The sequence below is a fragment of the Bubalus kerabau genome, chromosome 1, assembly GCF_029407905.1.
Source record: "Bubalus kerabau isolate K-KA32 ecotype Philippines breed swamp buffalo chromosome 1, PCC_UOA_SB_1v2, whole genome shotgun sequence".
NCBI lineage: Eukaryota > Metazoa > Chordata > Mammalia > Artiodactyla > Bovidae > Bubalus > Bubalus kerabau.
Genome location: NC_073624.1, coordinates 195,476,398 through 195,489,071, shown reverse-complemented (window position 1 = coordinate 195,489,071; position 12,674 = coordinate 195,476,398). Strand labels below are relative to the sequence as shown.

At 38.5% G+C, this 12,674-nt stretch overlaps 1 long non-coding RNA gene across 1 annotated transcript in view; it reads left to right on the top strand.

Moving 5' to 3' along the window:
* LOC129628989 (uncharacterized) overlaps positions 1-5,528 on the top strand; it is a 205,715-nt gene extending 200,187 nt beyond the window's left edge. Inside the window, exon 5 of the long non-coding RNA XR_008703038.1 lies at positions 5,405-5,528. This is a non-coding gene — a long non-coding RNA (uncharacterized LOC129628989). The remainder of the gene's footprint in view (positions 1-5,404) is intronic.
* Positions 5,529-12,674: the final 7,146 nt, after the last annotated feature.

Sequence of the window (12,674 nt, the reverse complement as noted above, 5' to 3'; positions counted from 1 at the left end):
GATATCTAAAATTAGTAACACTGTACCAAAATCAAGGTGTGGGCAGGGCCACACTCCCTCTGGAAATTCTAGGGGTAAATCCGTTCCTTGCCCCTTTCACTTTCTGTTGGTATTCCTTGGCTTGTGATCATATCACTCCAATCTCTGCCACCATGGTTACATTCTTTCTCTCTTGTATATATCAAATCTCCCTGTCTCCCTCTTAGAAGGATATATTTAGATCTTATACTAATAATTCAGCATAGTCTCTTTATCTCAAAATCCTTAATTTATTTATATTTGCAAATTTTTGTCATATAAGGTAACATTTACAGGTTCTAAAGAATAGTACTTGATATTTTTGGGAGGGCATTATTCAACTTATTATGCTTTCTCAATTAATAGAATATACATATATAATTCAGCTCCCAATCTTACATGTCACTTAATGAGAAGACACTAACACTAAAGTCAGGTACTAGATAGGAATTATACAACCAAAGGCTGAGCGCCGAAGAATTGATGCTTTTGAACTGTGGTGTTGGAGAAGGGACTCTAGAGAGTCCCTTGGACTGCAAGGAGATCCAACCAGTCCATTCTGAAGGAGATCAGCCCTGGGATTTCTTTGGAAGGAATGATGCTAAAGCTGAAACTCCAGTACTTTGGCCACCTTATGCGAAGAGTTGACTCATTGGAAAAGACTCTGATGCTGGGAGGGATTGGGGGCAGGAGGAGAAGGGGATGACAGAGGATGAGATGGCTGGATGGCATCACTGACTCGATGGACGTGAGTCTGAGTGAACTCCGGGAGTTGGTGATGGACAGGGAGGCCTGGTGTGCTGCTATTCATGGGGTCGCAAAGAGTCGGACATGACTGAGCGACTGAACTGAACTGATATAACATTGTTTTGAAGCTCCTACCTATTTTAATTAGACAAGAAGAAATAATTGGGGGATGTAATAGTTGGAAATGAAAAATTTTAACTCTGTTTTCAGATAACATGATTGTATATGTGAAAAATCCTGAAGAATTAATAAGAAGTGACCTTAAGTAAAATAATTTAGTAATGTAACATCTTATAAAATTAATATTCAAAATCAATAAACTTCATAATAGAAACAAAACCAATTACAAAATGTAATGGTGGAGAAGTTTTCTTTTATGATTTAAGAAAAAGAAGTGCCAAGGTAAAACTTAATTAGAAGTATCCAGAGCCTACATGAGGAAAATAAACCAGAAAGTTACAAAAGTTGATTTCAATAAATGGAAAAATGTGCCTTGTTCTTGGATAAAATCAATATCATTAAAAAATATGTTTTCTCTATTTTTATTTATAAATTTATGAAATGCCTAGTAATAGTATCATCAAGTTTTTCCCCTCTGGAGCAATACAAGTTGATTATAAAACTTATCTGAAGGAACCTACAAGCAAGAATGGTTAAGACATCTTAAACACAACAGCAGTTGTGTGAGAGAATGGGAAGATTAGCGGTTACATTACACCAACTCACAAACCCTTTATAATTAAGATAGTTTGGTATTGACACGTGAAGACAGATAAGTGGGGCAAAGAGAGTAATGAGAAACAGAGGAAACTGCAGATGGAAATTTAGTATACAGTAAAGGGAGCATCTCAAATCAGGAAGGAAAAGATGCATTTTAAAAATAAGTATTTTTAATAATAGAAGATTGTGATTTACTTACAGTAACATTAACACACTTAAGAAAATTCAGCATAGTATTTGTCAATGGAACTCAGTTGACCAAACTATTAAAACATTGTTCCTTGCTTTATGGTTCTGGATGAAAGTCACAAGTAATGGTTCCATTGTGCTCACTTTAAACTAGAGTTATAAACTTTTTAATAAGTAAAAACGAGATGCTATATAGCCAGTGTTTTGCTAATAAATGTTTAATACACACACATATACCTGTGTCTATATATGTGTATACACACACACACACACACACACATATATGCATACACTTATATTTGTATATATATGTATTATTGGGGCTTCCCAGGTGGTTCAGTGGTAAAGATTCCACCTGCCAAGCAGGAAACTCAGGTTCAATCCTGGGGCTGGAAGTTCCCTTGGAGAAGGAACTGGCAATGCATTCCTGTGTTCTAGTGTGGAAATCCCATGGACAGAGGAGTCTGGTGGGCTACAGTATAAGGAGTCGTAAGGAGTCGGACATGACTGAGCAACTAAACCACCACTGTGTATACTATTTTACTGATATAAAGAATATTTAGTAAGTAATTTACTAATTGTAATAAAATATACAGTATTCTCTATTGTAAACTCCATATAATTAATTGATTCTCATAGAGTGCTTTCTTTGATTTTTGCCAAATTCTTATCCATGACAAACTTATGGTTGTAATTGATAAAGGTAGCTCTCATCTGAATGTATGTATGTATTTTCATTCGCATTAATGAATAAGCTGAAAGTGAAATGACAATGTTGAATCTTGACTTATTTGTCAAGGACATGAGTGACTTCTTTGTTGAATTGGATAATAGGTTTCAAATATTGGAAGATTATCTCTCAATTTTTCATGCTATTCACAATGTAACAGCTACAGACAAGATGCACTTTAAAGATGAATCTACATTGTTGGTATTTTCTCCATTTTCTTAAGTCTCTAGGCCAGAGGTCAGCAAACTTTCTCTAAAGGTCAGATAGGACATACTTCAGGCTTTTGGGGTTATATGGTATCTATTGCAGCTAATCACCTTGGCCATTATAGCACAAAAGCATCCATAAACATATGTCAAAAAAAAAAATTAGCTGTCATTCAGCAAACTTTAGGTTGAATTTGGCCTACTGGCCATAGTGATCTCCATAGTATACAGTCAACAAAGCAATAAATTAAGCCCTGATTTTAGAACAGCCAAGTTTCATGATGTGAGTATTCCCACCCTAGCCAATTTCATGGTATTGATATGGTGATTAATGCCAGTTTGACGAGAGATGTAGAGCAGCATACCATTTTATAGTCTTACCACCATATAGACCCAGCAGACAAAAATTGCCCCAAGAACCTTGATAATAGTAAAATGTTCTAAAATAATTAGAAAGCGATTGAGTTTTGAATATTTATTAGCATTGCTTTTAACATGATTTATTTCACTGTACATTTGTATAATTTATTTTGTATTAATGGCTGTGTTTAGCAATCAGCTCATGAAATTCCTGAAAATTAAAAAAATCAGCTCTTGTTAGCTGGCTCACACCACTCTGTGTAGCCATATGGGGAAAGATAAAATTTGATTCATTATTTACAGTATATACCAGAATAAATTCCAAATGGATCAGAAACACAAATGTAAAAATAAGATGAAACCTTGCAAGTACTAGGCCAGACACAGATGAATTCCTCTCTAACATGAGAGTGGGGAAAACTTTCCAAACTGAGGCTTAAAGGCCAGAGGCTTTGAGGGAAATGAGATAGATTAGCTTTAGAAAATGAACTGAGAATTATTCTTTCTTTTTGCATTTTCTGGAACGACTTCTATAACATAGGAATTGTGTTTTTAATGGTTTGATAGAATCTATTTTAAAAGCATCCAGCCTAGAGCAATTTGGAATGGAGTTTTAACTACCAATTAAATTCCTTTGGTCCTTGTAAGTCTATTTTAAATTCCTTTTTTATTCTCATACCAGTGTGGCATCCTATGTTTTCTAGGAATTTATCCATTTTATCTGTTTGTTTTTTAAATCTGCAGTTATTTCCCCATCTTCATTTTGATTTGTGTTTTATTTACTTTTGTTGTCTCGTTTTTCTCTTGATCAGTCATATCAGAGGTTTGTTTTGGTAGCTTTTTCGAAGTAGAACTTTAGTTTTATTAATTTCTTCTACTAAAAAGTCATTATATTGTTTATTTTCCTCTCTTTTATCTTTTGTCTTCTTTGGGCTTGCTTTGATGATCTTTCTTATAACTTCTTGAGTTGAATGTTTACCATATTTCTTTTCAACTTTTATTGTTTCCTGATAAGTGTATTTAAAGGTATAAATGTTCCTTCTAACACGGCTTTAGGTATGTCCCACACATTTTGTGTTTTCATGTTCATTCAATTCTAGATAGTCTCTCGTTTTGATTATAATTTAATTTTTAACCTATGAGTTATTTAATAATATGATATTTTCACAATATAGTACATTTAAAAATTTTTCTGTTATTAATTTCTAATATTAATTCATCTGCATGGTATTTTTCCTGGCAAGTTTATTGAGACTTTCTGTAGGCCTAATCTATTAGTTTAAACATGTGTATGTTTCTAAAAAATGTGTGTTTGCTGTTTCTTGCATGAACTATTATAGCATATATATCGAAGCATATATATTATACATAGCATACCACTGAACATACGTATCACAGATCTCAACAATATACTTAATAGTATAAGCCCACTAATTATACTGTTTAGATAAAGATCTGCTTAAGTTCTTTTTGCTTAATACATTTTTGATAATTTGGTTTTAAATGCTCCAGCTGTTTATCTGTTTCTCTATATATGTCAGTTATTGTGACCTATTACTAGGTTCATATATGTTTGTGGTGGTTATTTCTTCTCACTCTATTTTTTGTTTACCTTTTACCTTGAACTTTTTAAAATTACCTATTATGATTGCTATTCCAGCCTTCTTTCATGGTTTTGGGTTTTTTCCCCTGTCTTGAATTCTTTCATTCTCAATCTTTTTGTGTCTTTTGATTTTCAGAATTTCTCTCAAATAGAACATATTTTTGGATTTTGTTTTTATTTCTTAATACCATCAGAAAATATTTTTCTTTGTTAGTTAAATCCACTTAAATTTATTGTAATTTCTTTTATATTAAGAATTATTTCTCCCACCATGTCTTATATTTAAATTTGTTGCATTTTCTGCTGGCTCAAAAAATTATTCTATTTTTGTTCAAAAGTAGCTGCTTTTAAGGCCCTTATTCATGTTTACTTATGCTATTACTGCTTAAATTTATCAATGTCTATATATCCAAGGAAAAAATTTGCTTCCAGAAATAATGAAGAGATCAATTAAAATAAGAATCAAATTCAACAGTGAGCACAAGATGACAAATGGGAAAAATACTTTTTAAATATTAAAAGAAAATAAATTTGAACCTAGAATTTTATATTCAGCCTAATTGTCTTTCAAATGTAGTGACTTAAAAGATATATATATATATATATTTATTTATTTGTATATATGTGTATGCACATATATGTTCATTTCACTTCCAGTGCCTAAAGTTTAAAACTACAGAACAGACAAGTGGGAAGGGAAGATGAAAGTCACGTGTAGGTGAGCAGGACAACTTGGAACTTCTGTACAAGCACACACTGGAACCTGGGAACAGACTGAAATTCATGTTAGTTCTTGTTGCCTCTAACCTTGATCATATATGTTTCTTGCAGAAACTGGGACCTTTAATCACAATGGCCAAACACACACCTGGTCCAGGAATCAGAGAACCTCAAGGTGATCTAATGAAAGGTGGAGTTTTTGAAGACTCCACTGCCTCTTGACACCAATGACGTGAGCTGGCAAGTAAGTGACAAGGCCCTTAGAACATTTCGTGGGGATTTAGCTTATGGTCCTATAATTGGAAATATACAAGAAAGGGAACGTGGAGAAAGGGAGTTCAGCCTAGCTAACTTGACACTGCGCAAAGTCACCACTCACAGGCATTGGTCCTTTTCTTTCCATCACCTACATCTCCTGGCTTCTTGGTATTTTTTGTCTCTCTATCCTCTCCTGCTGACCTCTAGGAGAGGTTCTCAATCTGATCTTCCAACTCAGTGATTTATTCATCACTTTTGTCCATCTTGCTATGTATCTTATCTATTGCTTTTGTCACTTTGGCTATTACATATTTCATACCTACCACTCAATTTAGTCCTTTCTTATGTTTTCTTGTTCTTGCTTCACATGGATATCAGCCTTTAGCCTCTTAATATATCCATCATTTTAATTTCTTGGTCCATTTCCTCTTATAATTCTGTATAATTTAGATGGTTTATACTGTTGAGTTTGTTGTCCTTCTTTTGTAGTAGTTGTATTCCTTATTGACTTACGGCTATTTCTTCTGAAGAATTCCTCTTCCCCTGAAAGTATTGGTTACTCTGTGGCTCTGTGCTGGGAAATGGCTGTAGCTCAGACTTCACTTGATGTACCTGTAGGTGAATTAAATCCAGGGAAGAGAGGCTCAGGGACCCTAGAACTGATAGTGTTAATTCTAAATCGCCCACCATCTACAAATAGCTTCTCTAGTCTATATTTCTCATTTACACTCTCTAGAAGCAGTCTCCATAGATTCACTCTTCCTGCCCTGGGGATTTGGAGAACACCCAAGACTTAGCTGGTCTGTACATGCCCACCCTTTCCATCCCTCCTTTCTCTTACAGGGCTTTGGCATGTCTTGTTGCTCCCTCCGGATTCCTGCAGCCCCTGCTGTGGTCGTCAGTATCTGTGGTAACTGACAGGCTGTGGCCGTCCACACTGGGCAAGCAAGAGCAGCACGGAAATTCCTCTCTCTCCTCTCTTCTCAGAGTTGCCTTAGCTGCCCTCCCTACCTGACTGAAGACTTTCTCAACTCTCCTCCCACTCCCACCCCTCCACAGCCCCACATAACACTTTCTGAGTCTTCAAACTCCCCAGGGACTTCTCATAGTGTTTTATTTATTTTTAGTCGTTCATTCCTCAAATCCAAGTTTCCCTCCAGTTCCTATAGTTTCTCTATGGTTGATTTTCAGGAAGCAGCCAGTGGCCAGTGTAGTTTGTCATTTTGACAGGGTGAGAGAATGGTTTATAGGATGAGCAGGTGTACCATAAAAGGGGAAGAATTAGAGACGGCAGACGTATGAGTTGTAAGTACAGAGAGGCTACCAGTGCTCACCAAGAGATGCTTTCTTATGCACTTAATTCTTAAAGTTTAATTTATCTATCTATCTACCTTACTGTGCATTTGTATTTATGTATGTACGCATATATATGTGACTTTAAAAGTAAAATAATGTTTTCAAGCTTATAATGGAAACAGGAGTCTTCACCCCTTCTTACTCCAAACTTCTGCTCCCTCAGGGCAACATGCTTTGACCTTTAAAAAAAAATGTTGCTTCTGGTGTTTATTTCCACATTCTGAGTAACATGCTTATGTTACTGTTTCTTGATTTTTTAATGTTAGATACTATCTTTGGGTTTATGAATATATATGATGGGGACTTGGTACTCACTTTATTTTCCCTTCCAACGAGTTCTCGTTCCCTTCTTGCTCCAGCTCCTAATATAGTTACATCACGGCTTCCATTAGTAATACTGAATGTTTATACTATCATGCCCATGCAAGCAGTATTCACAGTTAAGACCTGTAGCATACTAAGATTATATTTCCTACCTTATATAACCTTGTATTTTCTTAGGGTTAATACTAGCCTCTCCCCATCCCCCCACCTGCTCTCTTTAGCCTGTCCTGGTTTTCTGATAAGAGTTGTTGGATAGTTTCAATTGACCCACCTGATTCTTCCCCTCTCCCTTCCTATCCTAGCTCCATCTTCCTGCTCACAGCAGAGTGCTGGTTAAACCTTCCCTTTATCATCATCTTGAAACTTCCCTTGCCTATCTCCCTGTGCTAGAGCTCCTGTTTCTTAGTTCTTTATCTCCCTATTTCTTAATTCACTCCTTTATTTGATGAAGAAAGTATTATTTTCTGGTTGCTTCCTAAAAACGAGTCCATAAGAGGTAAAAACTCATGTCAGGTGTAGTGGTCATCTGCTATTCAGACTGCCCCACATTTTTAAACACCCCTTTCCCATTGTTTTAGTAGTTTTCCCACATTATAAATTCCACATTCTTAAAGAAGGACATTTCCCAGGTCATTTTCTAGCTGTTGGATTTCAGACATGTGGTTTTGATTACACTCGTCAGCTGCATCTGTGTGCGAGTCAGAGTTTGGGTCTGGAGCTGGATTACTTGGGAAGGAGGCAGGGCCTGAGGCGACCACTTGACAGGTGCAGGTCTGGGTGAGGCTGCACAGCTGAGTGTGAGGATCCAAAGTGGTGGCAGAGGCAGAGGAAGGACCTGGAACTAGTGACTGCAGCCTCCTAGCTCGGTAGTTTCAATCAGAAGCAGTGACTCCCTCGCTAGGCAGCTCTTTGCCTTGATGTTGGGGTGTCACTCCTGGAAACACAGTCCATTTCCTTCCCTTTAGTCTGTGGACTCTATCTCACAATGAGTCCTTTTAGCTTAAACTGGTCTTTCAGTCTGCTGTGCTGTGCTTAGTCGCTCCGTCATGTCTGACTCTGCGATCTTATGGACTGTAGCCCACCAGGCTCCTCTGTCCATGGGGATTCTCCAGGCAAGAATAGTGGCATGGGTTGCCATGCTGTCTTCCAAGGGATCTTCCCAACCCGGGGATCAAACCCAGGTCTCCCGCATTGCAGGCAGATTCTTTACTGTTTGAGCCACCAGGGAAGCCCCAGTCTGTTGCTGCTGCTGCTGCTAAGTTGCTTCAGTCGTGTCCAACTCTGTGCGACCCCATAGACGGCAGCCCACCAGGCTCCCCCATCCCTGGGATTCTCCAGGCAAGAACACTGGAGTGGGTTGCCATTTCCTTCTCCAACGCATAAAAGTGAAAAGTGAAAGTGAAGTCGCTCAGTCGTGTCTGACTCTTAGCAACCCCATGGACTGCAGCCTACCAGGCTCTTCCATCCATGGGATTTTCCAGGCAAGAGTACTGGAGTGGGGTGCCATTGCCTTCTCCCTCAGTCTGTTAGGACCGCTATAATAGAGTACCATAGATTGGGTGGCTTAAAACCAACAGATGTTTATTCCTCATGGTCCTGGAGGCTGGAAATACAAGATTAGGGAGCCAATGTGTTCCGTTTGGTGCAGACTCCCAGCCAGGTTGCAGGTGCCAACTTCTTGTTGTGTCTTCACATAGCTCAAGGGAGCTTTCTTGCATCTCTTTTATAAAAGGTATTAATCGCATTCATGAGGGCCATTCACTTTCCAAAGGACCACCCTCCTAATACCATCACACTGGGCATTAGGATTTCAACATATAAATTTAGGGGACACTAATATTCAGACCATAGCAACTGGCTAGAATAACTTCCACTATGTCAAATTAACCTGGCACATATGCCTTGCATGCCTAAAGGGGTCTTTATTCTACTGTAAGAGATGAATTTGATTGAGAATAGAATTTGGAAGATCTTCCTCAAAAACTATAAAGCATTTCTACATTACCTCTGGCTTCTACTGTTGTTGCTTAGAAGCCTGAAGTCAATCTTTTTCCTGAATCTACATGTGATTCATGCCAAAGTTTTTTTGCTTATCTCAAAGTCTAATTTACTTTAAATTTTTTTCTTTTTATATTACCACATCTACAAATGGTCATGGTTATATTTTAAAGACTCAAATAGTTCTTGATGTTGTTTTATGAAAAGCAACTATTTCCTGATTTTTTTGCTCCCATTTCTGCATGATAATAAGCAACCACTTTTACCACTAGCAATCCCAGTGGCTCAGATCATAGAGAACCTGCCTGTAATGCAGGAGACCCAGGGTCCATTCCTGGGTTGGGAAGATCCCCTGGAGAAGGGAATGGCTACCCACTCCAGTATTCTTGCCTAGAGAATTCTATGGACAGAGGAACCTGGTAGACTACAGTCCATGGGGTTGCAAAAAGTTGGACAGGACTGAGGGACTAAACCCCAATTTATGCATTTTTAGCCCAATGAAATGAATCCCAGGAAGCCTTTCAAAATTCTCACATTTAGCTGTTATTCACTTTTTCAAGAAAACATTACACATAGAAGATGACTACCTTTTACCTAAACAAACTTTTTAGGATGTAGGAGTTAGAGATCTCAGAAGAGCAGTTATTGGTAAGATGTTCCTGTCTATTTACTCATTTGAAGGTAGAATGTGAATCTGGGCTGGGACCTAAGGTATAAGAAGCTTCTGTTTCTAAGGAGTGGCTCAGTGGATGAATGAGCAGTCTTTGAGGTTCCTGGAAACCAGCATTCAGAAGGGACTCCTGGCATCAGAAAAGGCTGGGGAGTGAAATCTTAAGAGTTGCATTTGAAAGCCTAGAAAGGTTGATGTAGAAAGCATCCACTGAGCATGGTACTGTGTGATAGGAGTACCCTTCCAGGGAACCTAGAAGAACCATTAGAGGCTGGGCAGGCAGTGCAGCGGCCAGCATCAGCTGCTCACTTCACTTTGGATTCTATTTAAGCACCTTCAGAAACAGCAGCATCAGGCAGAGGAAGACACTCCAGGCTGTCCAGTCTCAAGCTGCTGCTTCATCTGCCCTCCATGTACCTGCTCACTCTAAGCCAACCGGCTTGGGTAGCTGTGGTGAAATTCTCCAGTCATCAGGGAGTGTATTTGGCCCCAAGGTAGCAAAGTAGCAGGACAGAAGCAAACAGGGTTCCCTCCTTAGACTTTTTAGCATCCTGGAATCCTGGAATTTCTGCATGCATGGAAGGGATGAGGGGATCTAAGAGATAAACTAATTTCCTGCTAATATGGACATTGTGGGCTTGACTACAGCCTCAGGAACCCTCCTGGGGCAAGATTGGCTGTTATTCAACAAACAGCCTTGAAGTGAGATCTGCTGCTGCTGCTGCTGAGTCACTTCAGTCCTGTCCAACTCTGTGGGACCCCATAGATGGAAGCCTACCAGGATGCCCCGTCCCTGGGATTCTCCAGGCAAGAACACTGGAGTTGGTTGCCATTTCCTTCTCCAATGCATGAAAGGGAAAAGTGAAAGTGAAGTCGCTCAGTTGTGTCCGACCCTCAGCGACCCCATGGACTGCAGCCTACCAAGCTCCTCCATCCATGGGATTCTCCAGGCAAGGGTACTGGAGTGGGGTGCCATTGCCTTCTCCAAAGATGTGCTGGTTTACACAAATTATATTTTGCTGGTGCTGTCTCTCAACATCTCTTGACACTAACAACTCTGGTTACCTGCATATGGAATATTTGTGTCTCCCCTCACCCCCCAAATTCATATGTTAAAATACTAATCCCAATGTGATGGTATTGGGAGGTGTTGCCTTTTGGAGGTGATTAGTTCATGAGGGTAGAGTCCTCATAAATCGGATCAGTGACCTGTTAAAAGATACTCTAGAGAGCTCTTGCCCCTTCCTCCACGTGAGGACACAGTGAAAACAAGACTGCTGTCTATGAGCCAGGTGAGCATGTTCTCACCAGATGCCAAGTCTGGAGGCACTTTGGACTTCCCAGGTTCCAGAAATGTGAGAAATAAATGCTTCTTGTCTAAGCCACCCAGTTCATGGTATTTTTGTTACAGCAAAGCAAGACCCCTGTGCTTTAACTCTTTTAGAAAAATTTGACAGTTGAAGATGAGAGGTTGGGGAGTACAAAATGGGAGAGACTGGACCTGCCATGATTTAATTTGTCCAAAACTCCACCCCAAGATGCCCCTGTTGAACCAAGAAAGTTTCTACAACTCACAAAGCTAAATTTGAATCCAATTTGCATATCTATGCTAGCAGAATAAGACATTTTATCAAAGATAAAGAAAAGTCTAACAGGTTTAAAGTTGGGCATAAGGAACTCTGACCTTATTGTCCCTGAATAGCCAAAAACAAAACATCTAAAAAAAAACACACAAAAAACAAAACCCAAGCCATAAAACAAAACACCCAAAACAAACAGAAATACTTGGTGCATAAAAATACTTTAATTTTTATACCAGGCTGAATTACATAGTTTCCACAAACAATGATGAGCCTGATAGGAAACTCAGAGCAGTGTCAACTGCTGAAGCTTTTCTGGAAATGAAAAGAGGCAAATAGTCAAACCAGACCATATATCTGTGACCCTCACTAAATGGGCTGTTGGCTCCACTGCAGCTGTTTTCAAGGTCCCTCACTTGATCCACAGTAAACTGGACCCACGGAGTCTTTCAGTCACACACTGTCTTGCCACATTCATATTTACACAGACATTGTGTCAGCTGTTCTGATTCCATGGATGACGTGGGGCTGTAGATATGACTGTGACTAATGAAGACACATTTGTCCTTTATAGTTAGAGAGAAAGGGCACCAAAGAACAGATCCGTATATTAAATGGAAGGTGTACGTTGGAAATGAACAAATGGATTACAATAAGATAAGAGAAGCTACTTAAATTTGATAGTAAGTGGTTATAGCTTAGGGAAATTTGAATATGAGAGGTTATAGTCCAGCATTTTTTTCACGAGAAAAAGCACATCTCTAAAGTAAGCAGAAGTAATCAGAATGTATCAGCTCCAGAGAGAACAAGATATGGCATTTGGAAAGGAAAGGTAATCTTGGCAATAATAATGTTCAGCCTCTGTTATTTCTTGAGGCCAGTTCAATAAACTGTAATGTTACATTAGCAGTTTCTTGGAAAAAAACCAATCAACTGCTCTTCTCTTTTATCTATGGCTCTATATTCCACATGAATTATTCACTGCTGTGGTTAGTTCCTCATAGTTGCTGCATCCCCAAAGAATTCTGGGATGTTAAATAACAATGAAAGTAAAATTTGTAATATTTTATTTAAGTGTTAACTAAAGCTTTATTTATAAATGATCGTCCATTTGTTTTTAACCTAAATGCTTCCTCAAGTTCAGCTATTGATTTCACTCCATTCAAATCTAGGATTTGCTCTAATCTGGTGTGTT